The sequence below is a fragment of the Macaca thibetana genome, chromosome X (assembly GCF_024542745.1).
Source record: "Macaca thibetana thibetana isolate TM-01 chromosome X, ASM2454274v1, whole genome shotgun sequence".
Classification (NCBI taxonomy): domain Eukaryota; kingdom Metazoa; phylum Chordata; class Mammalia; order Primates; family Cercopithecidae; genus Macaca; species Macaca thibetana.
This window is the reverse complement of record NC_065598.1, coordinates 18,478,329-18,495,175: the sequence shown is the minus strand read 5'-3', so window position 1 is coordinate 18,495,175 and position 16,847 is coordinate 18,478,329. Positions and strand designations below refer to the sequence as shown.

The window sequence follows — 16,847 nt, the reverse complement described above, 5'->3', positions numbered from 1 at the left end:
GCACATGCCTGTAGTCCCAGCTACTTGGGAGGCTGAGGCAGGAGAATCGCTTGAACTGGGGAGGCGGAGGTTGCGGTGAGCCAAGATCATGCCATTGTACACGCCTGGGCAACAAGAGTGAAACTCTGTCTCAAAAACAAAACAAAGAAAAACAAACAAAAAACACAGCAATCACTTATTTAGACTGGTGAAAGGAAAACATCTTGGGCCCCCAAAATCACGAAGCTGGGAACTGCTTAGGGCAAACCTGCCTGCCATTCTATTCACAGTCATCCCTCTGCTCACTGAAATAAATGCATATGCGATTGCCTCCTTTGGAAAGGCTAATCAGAAACTCAAAAGAATGCAATCATTTGTCTCTAGCCTACCTGTGACCTAGAAGCCCCCTCCTCTCTCCAAGTTGTCCCCTTTCCAGACCAAACCAATGTTTATCTTACATGCGTTGATTGATGTCTCATGTCTCCCTAAAATGTATAAAACCAAGCTGTGCTCTGACCACCTTGGGCACATGTCATCAGGACCTCCTGGGGGTGTGTCAAGGGCACATGCCCTCAACCTTGGCAAAATAAACTTTCTAAGTTAACTGAGACCTGTCTCAAATTTTGGGGGTTCACAAGACCATAGCTTTGTACATTAGCAATTTGGTCTAGCTTCAACTGTGCAGTTCTTCTGGCCTGGATGGGTTCAGGTAATCTCAGCTGAACTCATTCATGCATCTTCAGTCAGCTGGTGGGTTAGCTGGGCCTGGCTACTTTATGATGAATTCAACTGGGATGACTAGGCCTTCCTCCAGAGGCCTGAGTTTGTTTAGTTGGAAATGGTCCTAAACCATCAAAGGTGATTGTTTCCTCCACTGGGGACAATTAATCAATTTATTCTGAATATTTGGATTTAAATCTACCATATTACTGTTTGGCTTATCTCTTCTATATTCCTTTTTCCCTTTTGATTTCTTTTTAAAATTGTTATTATTCCATCTCTCTATAGACTGGAAATTATGTACCTTTACTATTTTTTTAAACCAGTTATTCTAGAGATTACAACATGCATTCTTGACATCACAATCTAATGTTAATTGTTGCTTTGAGTGTGTTTTTGAACAATAAAAAGACTTTAGAACCCTTTAACTCCATTTATTCTCTCATCAACTTATGTACTATTGTTATTTAGTCTCTGTTATTTTGCTGTTATTTTAACTCTTATAAAAGGTTATTATTCATTTAGATTTTACACACACATTTACCATTTTGATGCTCTTGAGTCCTTCAAGCACTTCTGATCTTCCATATAGGGTCATACTAGCACATCCAAATAGAGAGAGGCGGTGGGGGTAGGACTTGAAAAGGATCAGTAGTACCTTGCAAGGCAACTAACTCAAGGGAGGCCATTATAGGTCCTCCAAGCCCAAAAAGGGGAAAACTACCCTCCTCAGGCAGGGGTGGCAGGGCTGCTTCTCCAGGAAAGGAAAATCAAAATCAAAATCTGCTGGTGAGTCCTGGAAAAAGTAAAGTAGAGGTTCCTCTTCAAAGGCTTTCCTCCCCATCTAATTAGGAATAAATAGTAACTTCTCTTAGAAGCAAAATTTATTCAAAGACCTGTGCTAACATTCTTAAATATCTGCTAGCCGCAATAAAAAAATCAATGTACTTTCTGTCCTTAGCTCCCACAATTTAGCCTAAATATTTGCCCTGGCATGCTTACACTGGCCCAAGCAAGCATTAGGTCATAGCCTGTTCCTCTTCCTTATTTGAAGGTGTTTTTACCTTTCTCAGCATTCCACAAGTTACTTCCTCCTTCCTTTGTTCTCCTCTGCCTTTCCCTCTTTTAAAAAGTTCTAAATTGCAGGCCGGGCGTGGTGGCTCACGCCTGTAATCCCAACACTTTGGGAGGCTAAGGCGGGCAGATCACGAGGTCAGGAGATTGAGACCATTCTGGCTAACACGATGAAACCCTGTCGCTACTAAAAATACAAAAAATTAGCTGGGCATGGTGGCATGTGCCTGTAGTCCCAGCTACTAGGGAGGCTGAGGCAGGAGAATCACTTGAACCCAGGAGGTGGAGATTGGGGTGAGCCGAGATCGTGCCACTGCACTCCGGCCTGGGCGACAGAGCAAGACTCCATCTCAAAAAAAAAAAAAAAAAAAGTTCTAAGTTGCTAGCCAATCAGGACAAATACAGAACGTGAGGTCCCATTACAGCCAATGGAAATCGGACACAGCAGTAAGGTGGATGCATCAGGTTATAAATGACCCTGTCTCTTTTGTTCGGTGTACTCTCATGGCAAAACTACTGGCGAGTGTACCCTTTCTGCAGAAAGTTAAAAAATGGCCTTGCTGAGGAAATTAAATTTATGTTCAAGTGCTAGTTCTTTACAGCACTGGGGAACAAGCATTTCTAACAGGTCCCCATTCCAATTTTCAGGCTGCCATTCCTTCCCAATCATTGTCTTTTCAGCAACATACCCTAAGAGGTTGGGAATTCAATTTGTTTTGTCATCAAGCATTCACAGGATTAGACTTTGGGTTTGGCTTTCAGAACTCTAAGCCTTGTGGTTATAGGAGATAAGAGTTTCTTTCCTGGTAGTCATAGAAACATTCAGGTCCTTTACGTAGACCTTGAGCTGATCACTTTCTTTACCCAAGTTCTTCAGTAATCATCAAACCAACCAACCCTATTATACTCATTCTTTTGACTAAAATGTTAAAGGTAGCAAATATTTGTTCTCCTAGAGGCTTGCCTTCTATAGGTACTTGATTGCAAGTATCTGAAGGTGATCATTTGAGTAACTATTTTGCCACTTCACGCTGTGGAGTACAAGTACCTCTTTATCACTGGAAACAGGGCTATTTGTGCCTTCAAATCAAATCAGAGTAGGGAACCAATTTCAGAAAACCCAGAACCAATTCAGAGCACTTATCTTTAAGATTCTGTTCTTCTGGAACTACTCTCAGTACCAAATTCTGTGTCAGTCTGGGTTCAACCAGAGGCAGAACCAGTAGAAGATACAGATAGGTAGGTAGGCAGATAGATGATTGATGATTTATAGGTAGATAACCAGTAGAAACCAGATATGGTCTCCATATCTGATGCTGGAGCTCAAAGTCTACAGGGCAGGTAGTCAGGAAGGAAGATCACGAGCAGGCTGAAACCCACAAGCACAAGCTGGCACCCCACGAAAATGAACTGAAGCCTGTGTCCTTTCTTACCATCTCTGACCTTGGTCATCGAGTTGCCCTGCAGAAGCCAAGGCTTTTGGTCATGGAACTAAACACATGTACACAGCCCAGAAATCAGAGAAGCTGACAGGATCCAGGGGAAGGCAGAGCAATTGCAGGCCTAGCTACTGTTTCACACCATTGAGGTAAATTTGTAGGTCAGCCACAGCATGCGTAAGCTGCAAAATAGCAACTCCTTTCCTTTTGCCTCCCAAATCTCCTGGCCCACCCTAACCAGAAACATACAAGAGAGGGAATTCTGAGAAAGGTAGTTCAGCCTAGCCAAACTGACACAATTACAAAGCCATCACATTCTTTAATGGTTACATGTCTCTTCAGACACTCCTTTTGTTCTTGAGTTATATTTTTCCATAGAAAATGGTCCACGGGGCCGGGCGTGGTGGCTCACACCTCTAATCCCAGCACTTTGGGAGGCCGAGGTGCGTGAATCACCTGAGGTCAGGAGTTCAAGACCAGCCTGGCCAACTTGGTGAAACCCCGTCTCTACTAAAAATACAAAAATTAGCTGGGCATGGTGGCGGGCACCATAATCCCAGCTACTCGGGAGGCTGAGGCAGGAGAATCCCTTGAACCTGGGAGGCAGAGGTTGCAGTGAGCCGAGATTGTGCCATTGTACTCTAGCCTAGACAACAAGAGCAAAATTCCATCTCAAAAAAAAAAAAGTCCATGGTTTTGTTTTTTTCTGTTTTAGAGATGGAGTCTTGCTCTGTCACCCAGGTTGGAGTGTAGTGGCATGATCACAGCTCACTGCAGCCTCGAACTTGTGGGCTCAGGTGATCCTCCCACCTCAGCATCTCGAGTAGCTGTGACTACATGCACGCACCACCACACCTGGCTAATTTTTGATTTTTATTTTATTTATTTATTTATTTGATACAGAGTCTAGCTCTGTCGCCCAGGCTGGAGTACAGTGGCACAACCTCGGCTCACTGCAACCTCTACCTCCCAGGTTCAAGTGATTCTCCTGCCTCTGCCTCCCGAGTAGCTGGGATTACAGGCACCCATCACCATGTCCAGCTAATTCTTGTATTTTCAGTAGAGAGGGGGTTTCACTGTGTTGGCCAGGCTGGTCTCGAACTCCTGACCTCATGATCCGCCCACCTTGGCCCCCCAAAGTGCTGGGATTACAAGCGTGAGCCACGCGACTGGCCAAATTTTTTTAATTTTTTGTAGAGAAAGGGTCTCACTGTGTTGCCTAGGCTGGTCTTGAACTCTTGACTTTAAGTGATCCTCCTGCCTCAACCATTCACCTAGTTTTAAAAATTATTGGTATAGGCCGGGCCCGGTGGCTCACGCCTGTAATCCCAGCACTTTGGGAGGCCGAGGCGGGCGGATCACAAGGTCAGGAGATCGAGACCACGGTGAAACCCCGTCTCTACTAAAAATACAAAAAATAAATTAGCCGGGCGCGGTTGTGGGCGCCTGTAGTCCCAGCTACTCGGGAGGCTGAGGCAGGAGAATGGCGTGAACCCGGGAGGCGGAGCTTACAGTGAGCCGAGATCGCGCCACTGCACTCCAGCCTGGGCGACAGAGCGAGACTCCGTCTCAAAAAAAAAAAAAAAAATTATTGGTATAAACTTATTCACAGTATTCTTATGAACTTTTTTTGGTCATTTTCTGGTAGATCTAGAGTTATATCCTTTTTCACTCATTCATTAATATGGTTATCTTTTTATACTTCTTTATAATTTAATTGCATATGATCAGAGAATATAGTGTCTTTTTGGTCTAATTCATAATTAATTTTTATAAATGCTTCGTGTGTACTTGAAAATAATGTGTATTCTCTAAAATCGATTGCAGAGTTGTGCATCTGTGTGTATACACACATACATGCACAGTATAAATTATATATGTATTTATACCCAATTAGGTAAACTAATTGGGTTATTAAATCTTCTATACATGAATTTTTTAAATTTTCATGATCAATTACTGACAGAGCTATATTAAAAATCTCCCTCTACCAATTTAGTTGGGTAGTTATGTTGAGTTTTGCATTACACATTTTAAAGCTGTATTATTAGATGCATATGTTTATTATTATATTTTACTGGTGAATTATTCCTGTTAGCATTCAGTAATGACCATTTTTAATCCCTAATGACATTCTTTGCCTTAAAGTCATCCTGTCTGGTGTTCATATTGCTATGGTTTTAATTATGCTCTTTTTTCTGCTTTCTAGGAGTTTCTTTCACTTTCCTGCACGCTTAGTTGTGCACTTAAAAAAGATGTTTGTTATATTTTATTCATTACTTCTGGTGTGTGTAGCAGGCAGGGTTGCAGGATAGTTAATCTGGTATATTGCTAGATCTTGAAGGTCTCAAAAATAAAGAAACATACACTCTCCTTTAAACATACATTCTCTTATGTTTGATACACAATTTGAATAATAGAATAAATGGCACAATGTATATTGTGAAATGACAACATTACGATTTAAAGATCTTACTTGGCTTTGTGATTCTAGAATCAGGTGATACTTCATTCCATAAAATTAGAATAAGTGTTGCAATGAGTTGAGCAGAGGAGGTTGGTATAGACAGAGAAAAGCTGAAGAAAGCGGAACCAAAGAATGAAAGCAGACTGGTCTCCTCCAAGTTACTTTCCTTGTAAAGTAGAAACAGAGAAACAGAACACTAGACAAATAACTGATTGGAATTGATTGGTTAACACCAGGTTACTTCACATTACATTTTCTTTTTTTTTTTTTTTGGCGGGGGATGGAGTTTTGCCCAGGCTGGAGTGCAGTGGCATGATCTTGGCTCACTGCAACCTCCGCTTCCTGGGTTCAAGTGATTCTCCTGCCTCAGCCTCCTGAGTAGCTGGGATTACAGTGCCTCCACCATGCCTAACTTTGTATTTTTAGTAGAGATGGGGTTTCACCATGTGTTGGCCAGGCTGGTCTCGAACTCCTGACCTCAAGTGATCCACCTGCCTCGGCCTCCCAAAATGCTGGGATTACAGGCGTGAGCCGCTGTGTCCAGCCAGTTTCCGATTACATTTTGTTTTAAGGATTAAAGGCAGAGGGAACTTCATTATCACATCAATGGAAATTGGCCCATTTGGGAAATGAGGCTGTTTCACTGTCCTGATTTTTTGGAAGGCCAGCTAACAACTCATTTTTGCTTTGGTGATGTGGCACTTCAGCATGAGTGATTCCATTTTGATTTTGAGTCTGGTCTTTTTGTTGCTTAGTTGAAAACAATGGCCTCCTACAGGTTTTTGTTGAACAATTCTCCCCTTTTGGTCAGGCTCTCCCCTAGGTGAGAGTGTGACCAAAACTGAGGGCATCAGCACTGCTCTCACTTACCATCATTTGGGTTTCTAGTCTCAACCTATCAATCGTAGGTTATGGTCTCTTCATGATCACACGCTTCTCTGAGTTTTTGTCATTCCAGCAGATGAGAGACCATTTCATGCTTGACAAATGGCTGTGTTCAAACATTTAAAACTTTTTGAGAGGAGACAGTGTGCTACGGAGACTACCATCGTAACTATCAGGAGGATAATACCAAGAATTTGGAGTATGGTTCTTAGCCAAGGTTCCCATAAACCAACCCAACTAAAATTCAGTAGATGAAAGAAGGAGCCAGATGAGGGTTCTACCATCATAAACAAAGTAGCCTGTTAATTTTTGCAACTGAGTCTCCAACACCTGATGGATTTATCCCTGCGCAACAAGAAGTGTTAGCAATTGTACAGATGGCAGTAGGCAGCAATTTTATTATCTGGCATCCCATGACTGGGTTAAATTAAAGCAAAGAGTGACCATTTGCAAGTGACCCACAGAAGCTACTGATTGTGAAATTCTAACTACGGCATTATGCTGCCAAGTGAAAGAGGTAAGAATAAGCAAAGAAAAATTCAGAGGAGTAAGAGTCTTAGGATAGGGAGCCTTCTTCCGATGGTCTCGGGAAAGCTGTCCGCAGTGTGAAGTTGGCAGCTTCGCATCCTGGTTTGCAGTTTCAGTGTTTCTGGTTGTGGCATTGGTCATTCTGGTGAAGTCTTTGTGTGGCCCACACATCAGCCATGAGACTTGTCCCTTCCCAAATTTACATTGAGTTGTTCAGCTTCAGCTTATAGGGCTTTAGGAACAGAGCAGTTTTTGTTCTTAGTTGGAGTCCTGTAGTCAGTTATTGGAGGAAACTAGAATTCAGAATCCAGTCCAGTCTACAAGTGGATAATAAAAACTCAAACACAGTGAACAGGGCTATGATCTAGTAACAGGGGTACTACATTTGTTCTTCTGAAACATAAGTTTTCTCTCTACAGTCACTCAATTCCTACTAAAGGTAATCAGAGGTAAACTAATCTGTTTGCAAAATAAGTTTACTCTCATTAAACTTGGCCTGGTTGTTTTATATAAGTGCAGCAAGAATAATCAGTTAGGTTCTTTTACAAGTTGTTGGAAATTTTGTAAGGAGTCTCACATTGGACTTTTTAAAACCTCTCAATAATAGGCCAGGCGCAGTGGCTCCCACCTGTAATCCCAGCACTTTGGGAGGCCGAGGTGGGTGGATCACCTGAGGTCAGGAGTTTGAGACTAACCTGGCCAACATGGTGAAACCCCATCTCTACTAAAAAATACAAAAATTAGCTGGGCGTGGTGGCACGTGCCTATAATCCTAGCTACTCGGGAGGCTGAGACAGGAGAATTGCTTGAACCTGGGAGACGGAAGTTGCGGTGAGCCGAGATCGCGCCACTGCACTCCAGCCTGGGCGACAGAGCGAGACTCTGTCTCAAAAATAAAATAAAATAAAAATAAAAATGAAAACCGCTCAATAATAAAAAGCCAAACTAAGGCAGACATCAGACTTTGCCTGTAGTATCTAATATCTTGAGATTCCTGGGCCTTCCAGGAAGTGACTTTTTTTCCACGTTGTAAGGCTGGGAACCCTTGAAAGCAGGCATTTTATGCACATTCTCAAATATGACATTCCAGTCAAAGCCTTGGTATTTTAACCAGTGTTGTCAATTGTAGCCTGTCATAAAGAAAGCAAATTTTTGTTGAACTTATGTGAATAACCAGATTGCCATAAAAATAAGAATACTCATGAATAGTTTCCAAATTCTGGAGGGATAAGGTAGGAAGAAAAAGCAAATGCTTCCATTTTTTTTTTTTTTAAACAGAGTCTTTCTCTGTCATCCAGGCTGGAGTGCAGAGGCATGATCTCGGCTCACTGCAACCTCTGCCTCCCGGGTTCAAGTGATTCTCTTGCCTCAGCCTCCCGAGTGGCTGGGATTACAGGCGCCCGCCACCACGCCCAGCTAATTTTTGTATTTTAGTAGAGACGGGATTTCGCCATGTTGACCAGGCTGGTCTCAAACTCCTGACTTCAGGTGATCCACTCACCTTGGCCTTCAATTTTTGTTTACAAAAATATACTTTATCAAATTGTTGTAAACTATAGGTAGCTTAAAAGAAAAAAGTATTCTTAAATCTGAAACATGGGGCTGGCCGCAGTGGCTCATGCCTGTAATCCTATCACTTTGGGAGGCTGAGGTAGGTGGATCATGAGGTCAGGAGTTTGAGACCACCCTAACCAACATGGTGATACCCCATCTCTATCAAAAATACAAAAATTAGCCTGGCATGGTGGCACGCACCTGTAATCCCAGCTACTCAGGAGGCTGAGGCAGGAGAATTGCTTGAACCCAGGAGGTGGAGGTTGCAGCGAGTGGAGATTGCACCATTGCACTCCAGCCTAGGGAACAAGAGCGAAACTCTGTCTCAAAATAAATAAATAAATAAATAAATAAATAAATAAATAAATAAATAATAACAGAGCAGATGAGGCCCCTTCCCTGTTCCTAGCTGGAGTGACATGAGTGTCCCTGGGCCATTGTCCCTGGTCGGGGCCCTGATAAGGCCACTCAACAGCCTGGAGGCCTGGGAGCCCACGCTGGGTTTAAGTGACACTTCTCCAGATGAAGGGTTAATAGAGGACTTGACTATAAAACAAAACTGTTGAGCAACTGGCAGAAGGATTGCTTTCTCATTACTTGCCAGCTCTGCACAGATCAAAACAAACCCTCCAGGAACTCACACAGAACCAGGTTGTATTGTCAGACACACTGGAACAAGAGATTTCAAAATTTAAAGAATGTCATTCTATGTTAGCTATTAATGCTTCGTTTGCTGAGGCTAAACACTATCCTGCCGAGTTGGTGAATATAAGAAAAGAGATGCTGATGCTTTGTGAAAAAAACGTCAAATTAAAAAAAAAAGAGCACAGGCCAGGTGTGGTGGCTCACGTCTGTAATCCCAGCACTTTGGGAGGCTGAGGTGGGCAGATCACTTCAGGTCAGGAGTTCGAGACCAGCCTGGACAACATGGTGAAACCCCCATCTCTAATAAAAACACAAAAATTAGCTAAGCGTGGCAGTGCCAGCCTGTAGTCCCAGCTACTTGGGAGGCTGAGGCAGGAGAATCTCTTGAACCCGAGAGGCGGAGGTTGTAGTGAGCTGAGATTGTGCCACTGCACTCCAGCCTGGGTGACAGAGGAAGACTCTGTCTCCAAAAAAAAAAAAAAAAAAAAAAGGCACTTAAACTGCAGCACTGAGAGGAGTTTGAAAGGGAAAAGTAGTTAACTGCCAGACCAGCTAAAAGGACATGAACATTTGTGTTTGTGTGTTTTCTTCTCCTACCTATATTTGGATTAAGATGGCTTAAGTGTAGACTGAAGTTGAGGTAGTGGCTTATCCCGTTATGTCAGATCTTGAAATCCTTGTTCCAGGATTACTGTGTCTCCATGTCTTTCTTCCTAAATAGTAGACATCATATTGCTTTTTGATATTTATATGTAAGTTTTTCAAATTTTATTTAATTTTAAAATGTACTATTTTGACTTTGAGTCGTTTATAAACTGGAAAATGGTTTGAGTCTAGACCCTAAGTGGTTAAAAATTCATATGAATTTTGTAGCTCCTTAATGAATATAGATTTAAAACTTTCCAGTTCTTATTTTATGAACTGGCTTGCCTTTTTGGTAATATAATGCTGATTTTTAGTAATTGTCTTTTCACTGCTTAGTTGAGAAGAAATGCCAGCTGCTTAATCACATCTACCCCTGGAAAAGAGGTGAGCCTTGTGAAGAACATAGTGGAAAAGTGCATGCACAGGAAATAACAGCACTTCGGGTGTAGTTCAGGTGAGCAAGATGCCAGATAGATTCTACTAACCAGTGCCATTGTCACTGCTTCTGAAGGTTCAAAGAGTACATCTAGGCCAGGCACAGTGGCTCACGCCTGTAATCCCATCACTTTGGGAGGCGGAGGCAGGTGGATCACTTGAGGTCAGGAGTTCGAGACCAGCCTGACTAACATGGTGAAACCCTGTTTCTACTAAAAATACAAAATTAGCTGGGCGTGGTGGCGCATGCCTGTAATCCCAGCTACTCGGGAGGCTGAGCCAGGCTGAGGCAGGAGAATTGCTTGAACCCAGGAGGTCAAGGTTGCAGTGAGCCGAGATGGTGCCACTGCACTCCATCTAGCCTGGGCAACGAAAGCAAAACTCCATCTCAAAAAACAAACAACAACAACAACAAAAACAAAGTAGATTACATCTATTCCTAAATTTGCTGGAGCTATCACACACTCAAATGAGCTTGTATATTTATAATACAGTATACTATTATAGTAACAGTTATCATACACTGAGATACAGTTTCTGTGCTTTTAGAAAATTCTTGAGGCTGGGTGTGGTGGCTCATGCCGGTAATCCCAACACTCTGGGAGGCTGAGGTGGGTGGATCACCTGAGGTCGGGAGTTTGAGACCAGCCTGACCAATATGGAGAAACCCCCTCTCTACTGAAAATACAAAATTAGCTGGGCGTGGTGGCGCATGCCTCTACTGGGGAGGCTGAGCCAGGGGAAGTGCTTGAACCCAGAAGGCAGAGGTTGCAATGAGCCAAGATTGTGCCATTGCACTCCAGCCTGGGCAACAAGAGCGAAACTCTGTCTCAAAAAAAAAAAAGGCCGGGCGCAGTGGCTCACGCCTGTAATCCCAGCACTTTGGGAGGCCGAGGCGAGCGGATCACAAGGTCAGGAGATCGAGACTATCCTGGCTAACTCGGTGAAACCCCGTCTCTACTAAAAATACAAAAAATTAGCCGGGCGTGGTGGCGGGCGCCTGTAGTCCCAGCTACTCGGGAGGCTGAGGCAGGAGAATGGCGTGAACCCGGGAGGCAGAGCTTGCAGTGACCCGAGATTGTGCCACTGCACTCCAGCCTGGGCAACAGAGCGAGACTCCGTCTAAAAAAAAAAAAAAAAAAATTCTTGAAATGGAATGATGTATAGCAATGACCCACTTTATAATGACAGAGATGGTGAAAAATTAGTAAATAGTTTCACAAAGAGGTAGCATGATACCTTTAGTGTTTTCTAGAATTTTTTCTGGATACTATATGTAGAAACTTACTATGTGAGGAAAATATTATGAGGTTTCATTGTTTAAAATCAAGAGTGTATTATTTACTGTTTTACCGTATTATTTAATATCCAACTGGTCTCCAATCTCTATTACATAGGGACTGTGCAGAGCCTGTAAAGATGTATGAATGTGTATCTTCCATAATCCACATTACATTTTTGGTAAGCTGGAATCACTACCTCTGATCATGTATCAGGCTAATGATGGAGAAAGCATTAGATTTAAGTTGAGGGCTAAGAACTGGTTTGTTTAAAAGTTTAAATTGTGGCCAGGCACAGTGGCTCACGCCTGTGATCCCAGCACTTTGGGAGGCCGAGGCAGGTAGATCATGAGGTCAGGAGTTCGAGACTAGCCTAGCCAACATAGTGAAACCCTATCTCTACTAAAAATACAAAAATTAGCCAGGCGTGGTGGCGGGCACCTGTAGTCCCAGCTACTCGGGAGGCTGAGGCAGGAGAATCGCTTGAACCTGGGAGGCAGAGGTTGCAGTGAGTTGAAATGGCACCATTGGCCTCTGGCCTGGGTGACAGAGCAAGACTGTCTCAAAAAAAAAAAAAAAAAAAAAAAGAAAGAAAGTTTAAATTGTTTGAAAGGGCATTTATGTTCTTTAATGAATGATAGTCTCACAATTCAGTTGACTTTGACCTAATATTTAAGAATATAAATATATTTTATTTGAAAAGGCTGAGTGTTGCCCTCAAACACTTGCTCAAACTGCCTAGGGCAGGATTCATTAGGGCTTGCAGGACAATGTCGCCTAACTTGCTGAATGTACTCATTGTAATGTGGTATCTGACAAAGGGAGTGCAGTGTTCCTGAGTTGTTTTGGACCAGCTGCAATGATTGTTTCAAATGCTGGTTCTTGCACACTACTCTCAATCTACTGAAGCACATCTGGTTTTCTGTTCGTTTTGCTTTGCTTTTCGTTTTTAAAGTTCCCCCCAGTGATTCCAAGGCACCTGAAAAATTGAGAACCACAAGCTCAGTGGCAGGTCAGGGTTTCCCACACTAGGCTGCATAGCATTATCACCTGGGAACATTACAAAATACAGACATTCTCGATTCTTAGTGTAATTAGCTATGATGTGGATCCCATGTATTTTTAAAAGAGCTCCCCAGACCATTCTGATGTCAGAAGCTACCGGTATAGACTATCTAGTGAGTTGTATTATAAGCAATAAAATACTTTAAAAGCTACCCAGCAACTCTTGGGATTAATTGTATGAAATAAATTCTGAACTGCTGTTTTTGATATAGTCAGACTTAAGACTGAACCCTAGCAGGCAGGCAATAGATACAGAATTCCGGTTAATTGAACTTTTGTGACCTGTATAAAAATAAATCATGTTTATTGAATGGATGGCAAGGCATATATACTTTCAGAATCATATTATTTAAGTTTTGAAGACTTTAAAAAAAATGTCAAAATGTATATATATTAGTATCCACTATCTTAAGGTCAATTGTAAACCAGAAGTACTGTTATCTTGGTGATTAAAATCTAAAACTTTAGCTGTATTTCAGTAACAAAAACATATCTTACTAGACTGAGTGTGGTGTCTCACGTCTGTAATCCCAGTGCTTTAGGAGGCTGAGGTGGAAGGATTCATTGAACCCGGGAGTTCGAGGCTGCAGTGAGCTATAATTGCACCACTGCACTCCAGGCCAGATGACAGAGTGAGAGCCTGTCTCCAAAAACAAAACAAACAAACAACATATCTTACTGACTAAACCTGAACGGAACTCTTATAATTAGTCTTTCTGTATTTTTCCACAAAATAGTGAATTGGTACTGGGGAGACTTCTGTTTTTTCTTCTTCTTCTTCTTGTTGAAAAAACTGCCTTTGTTCTGAAATTATATTACCTGTGTTCTGAACTAAGCTGATGGGAGTTCATTTTGTATTTACTTTGCAGTAAGTATCATGTAAATATGCAAATGTTGAATGTAATATAGATTGTGACTGCAGTGGTTTTTGAGTGATACAGTTTATAAATATACCAATTATACACCCTCATACATTTGTCTGATTTTGAATTTGCAAAATGAGGACTACTGTTTACACATTTAATACAAAAAAAGGTCTCTGGAAAAAAAAAAAAAAACAGATGAATACTCCAAGAACACACTGTTTTAACACAGGGGATTAAATTTTAGTTTTGTATTAGTGTACTTTTGATCTCAAAGTTTAATTTTTAGAAAACCCTATAAATAATCCCTTTCCAATTTTTGCCAACTTGATCACATATAAAATTCTTTTTTTTTTTTTTTGAGATGGGGTCTTGCTCTGTTGCCCAGGCTAGAGTGCAATGGTGCAGTTGCGGCTCACTGCAGCCTCTGCCTCCCGGGTTCAAGCGATTCTCCTGCCTCAGCCTCCCGAGTAGCTGGGATTACAGGCATGCACCACCACGCCCAGCTAATTTTTTAATTTTTAGTAGAGATGGGGTTTTGCCATGTTGGTAAGGCTGGTCTCGAACTCCTGACCTCAAGTGATCTGTTCGCCTCAGCCTCCCAAAGTGCTGGGATTACAGGTGTGAGCCACCTCACCTGGCCTACAAAATTCTTTTCATAGGATTTATCTCTTACACACCTGAAACTTGCTCAGACCTCTTAGAACTTGCTCAAATCTTGTACAACTTGCTAAAACCTTCAGTTTTGTTCTATACTTCTTTTTCATATTGGAACAACCAATCATTCTACTTTATGACAAAAATTTACTTTCCTTTTTCCCTTATTTTGACCACAAAAATCCTTCCTCATACAAAAAAATACTACTTTTTCTCTTTCCAACTTTTTTTTAAGCCAAACATACATTTTCATACTTATAACTTTCTTCACATCTCTCTTACTGGTTCCTCCCTACCTTGTTTCTATTTCCTTCCTAAATCCTTATTTTGAAACAACATTTAAATAACTTCCATATTAGACAAAATTATTCTTTTTAAAAAAGTATCTTTATTTTTTCCTCACCAAAACACATCTTACTTTTAGTTTGCATAATTGTTTCCTTTATAGTAGTTTTAATTATATTATTAGAATTTTTAATCCTTAGCCATCGTGAATCAGTATTCTATAAATTAAGTTTCATAATTTCTAGAACTATACACTTTCTCAAAGTATAGTTTTTCATATTAACAGACCAAAATATTTTTCCATAGCTTTTCTTTAAACAGACTAAAATATATTTAGTCTTTTTTTTTTTTTTTTTTTTGTTGAGACAGAGTCTTGCTCTGTCACCCAGGCTGGAGTGCAGTGGCATGATCCCACTGCAACTTGCACCTCCCAGGTTCAAGCAATTCTCCTGCCTCAGCCTCCGAGTAGCTGGGATTACAGGCGCCCACCACCAAGCCTGGCAAATTTTTGTATTTTTAGTAGAGATGGGGTTTCACCATGTTGTCCAGGCTGATCTGGAATTCCTGACCTCGTGATCAGCCCGCCTCAGCCTCCCAAAGTGCTGGAATTACAGGTGTGAGCCACCACACCCAGCCATATTTAGTCTTCCTATAAAATTTAAGAAGCCAAAAATAAATTTAAAGTTATGTTCAAATTAACGTTTCCGTATTCTAACTTAATTGGAAATGACTCAGACCTTTCATGAATATCTATTACTTATTACTTAATCATAATAGGACTTTGTTACTGTAAAAGGTTTTCAAAACTGAAAAGCTCATTTATCAATTTGTATCCATTTACATACACCTAATTTACTCATTTTTAACAATTATGCTTGAGTTGTTCATTAAGCAAAGCTAGCCATCATCTCAAGTTATTTTTCAAAAAAAATCAGGAAACTAAAGTATTACAAAAGCAAAAAGACTAACAGGTTAAACATGGTTCTTCCACCCTGCTTTTTTCCCTTCGCATTGCGACGGGATAGTTCCCTTGAACTCCTTTGTGGGCAGGAACTGGAGTGGCTCATTTCACTCAGCTCACCACTAGCTACTCTTCGCAGGAGGGAGGGTGCAAGCGAGTGAGTGCAAGAATCAGAGCCAATGGGCCGGGCGCGGTGGCTCAAGCCTGTAATCCCAGCACTTTGGAAGGCCGAGGCGGGCGGATCACGAGGTCAGGAGATCGAGACCATCCTGGCTAACACGGTGAAACCCCGTCTCTACTAAAAAAATACAAAAAAAAAAAACTAGCCGGGCGAGGTGGCGGGCGCCTGTAGTCCCAGCTATTCGGGAGGCTGAGGCAGGAGAATGGCGTAAACCCGGGAGGCGGAGCTTGCAGTGAGCTGAGATCCGGCCACTGCACTCCAGCCCGGGCGACGAGACTCCGTCTCAAAAAAAAAAAAAAAAAAAAAAAAAAAAAAAAGAATCAGAGCCAATGAATCCTGGGACCGACTGGTCGCTCTTCTCTGGTGGGAGCAGGCTCTCTGTGGGCCCTGCAGCAGCGTCCAAGCATGTTTTACAACCAATGCTCTTTCAGCTCTGCCATCCGGGGATGGCCAAGTGCCAACCAGGTCACTGGAGGGTCAGGGTGGCAAACCCTGCTCTCTCGGAACCCGGGTTCTTGTCTGGAGTCCAGGAAGAATCAGGCCACGTGAACTGTTTGAAAGGTGATGAATGCAGACTTTATTGAGCGGTGGGTGGCTCTCAGCAGAAAAGGAGGCTGGAAAGGGGATGGGAAGGTGATCTTTCCCTGAAGCCCAGCGGTCTCAGGCTGGGCTCCTCTCCGAAGCCGCACCGTCTGAAGTTAGCCGTGTCTATCCATAGTCTCTGATATGCATTGCTGCTCTGCTTGCCACTCAGCTGCTTGTATCTTTGACACTCAGCCACTTGTGTTGCTCTGCCAGCTGAAGTCTTTTATCAGCACAGGATAGGGACAGGGCAGGCCAAAAATGGCAACATTTGGGTGGGAAAAACGGGGTCAGCTGTTTTCACTTAGGGCCGAAGTTCCAGGCTTGTGGGTGGGGTTTAGCCAGGAGTCCAGCCCTTCTGTATCACCATGACTGACAGGTATCAAGATTTTTTTTCATGTATTTTGCTCTTTGGTTGGCTTTATAGCTTTATTATACATGTAGGAGGTAATACGCTTGTTTGACTAGTAAATCTAGAGGAAAAATATGCTTGCTTTATAAATTAATGACTTTAAACACTTATTAAACCAATTAGAGCTCTTTTATGTATTTTGGTATAAAAATATCAGATACACATAACACATAAATATACAAACATATAC

General features: G+C 42.0%; 1 protein-coding gene and 1 pseudogene across 1 annotated transcript in view; one reads left to right on the top strand and one right to left on the bottom strand.

Annotated features, from left to right (window-relative positions):
- PDHA1 (pyruvate dehydrogenase E1 subunit alpha 1) overlaps positions 1–16,847 on the bottom strand; it is a 563,563-nt gene that overhangs the window by 508,060 nt on the left and 38,656 nt on the right. The window lies entirely within an intron of this gene.
- On the top strand, positions 9,066–9,857 carry LOC126946405 (biogenesis of lysosome-related organelles complex 1 subunit 6-like; annotated as a pseudogene).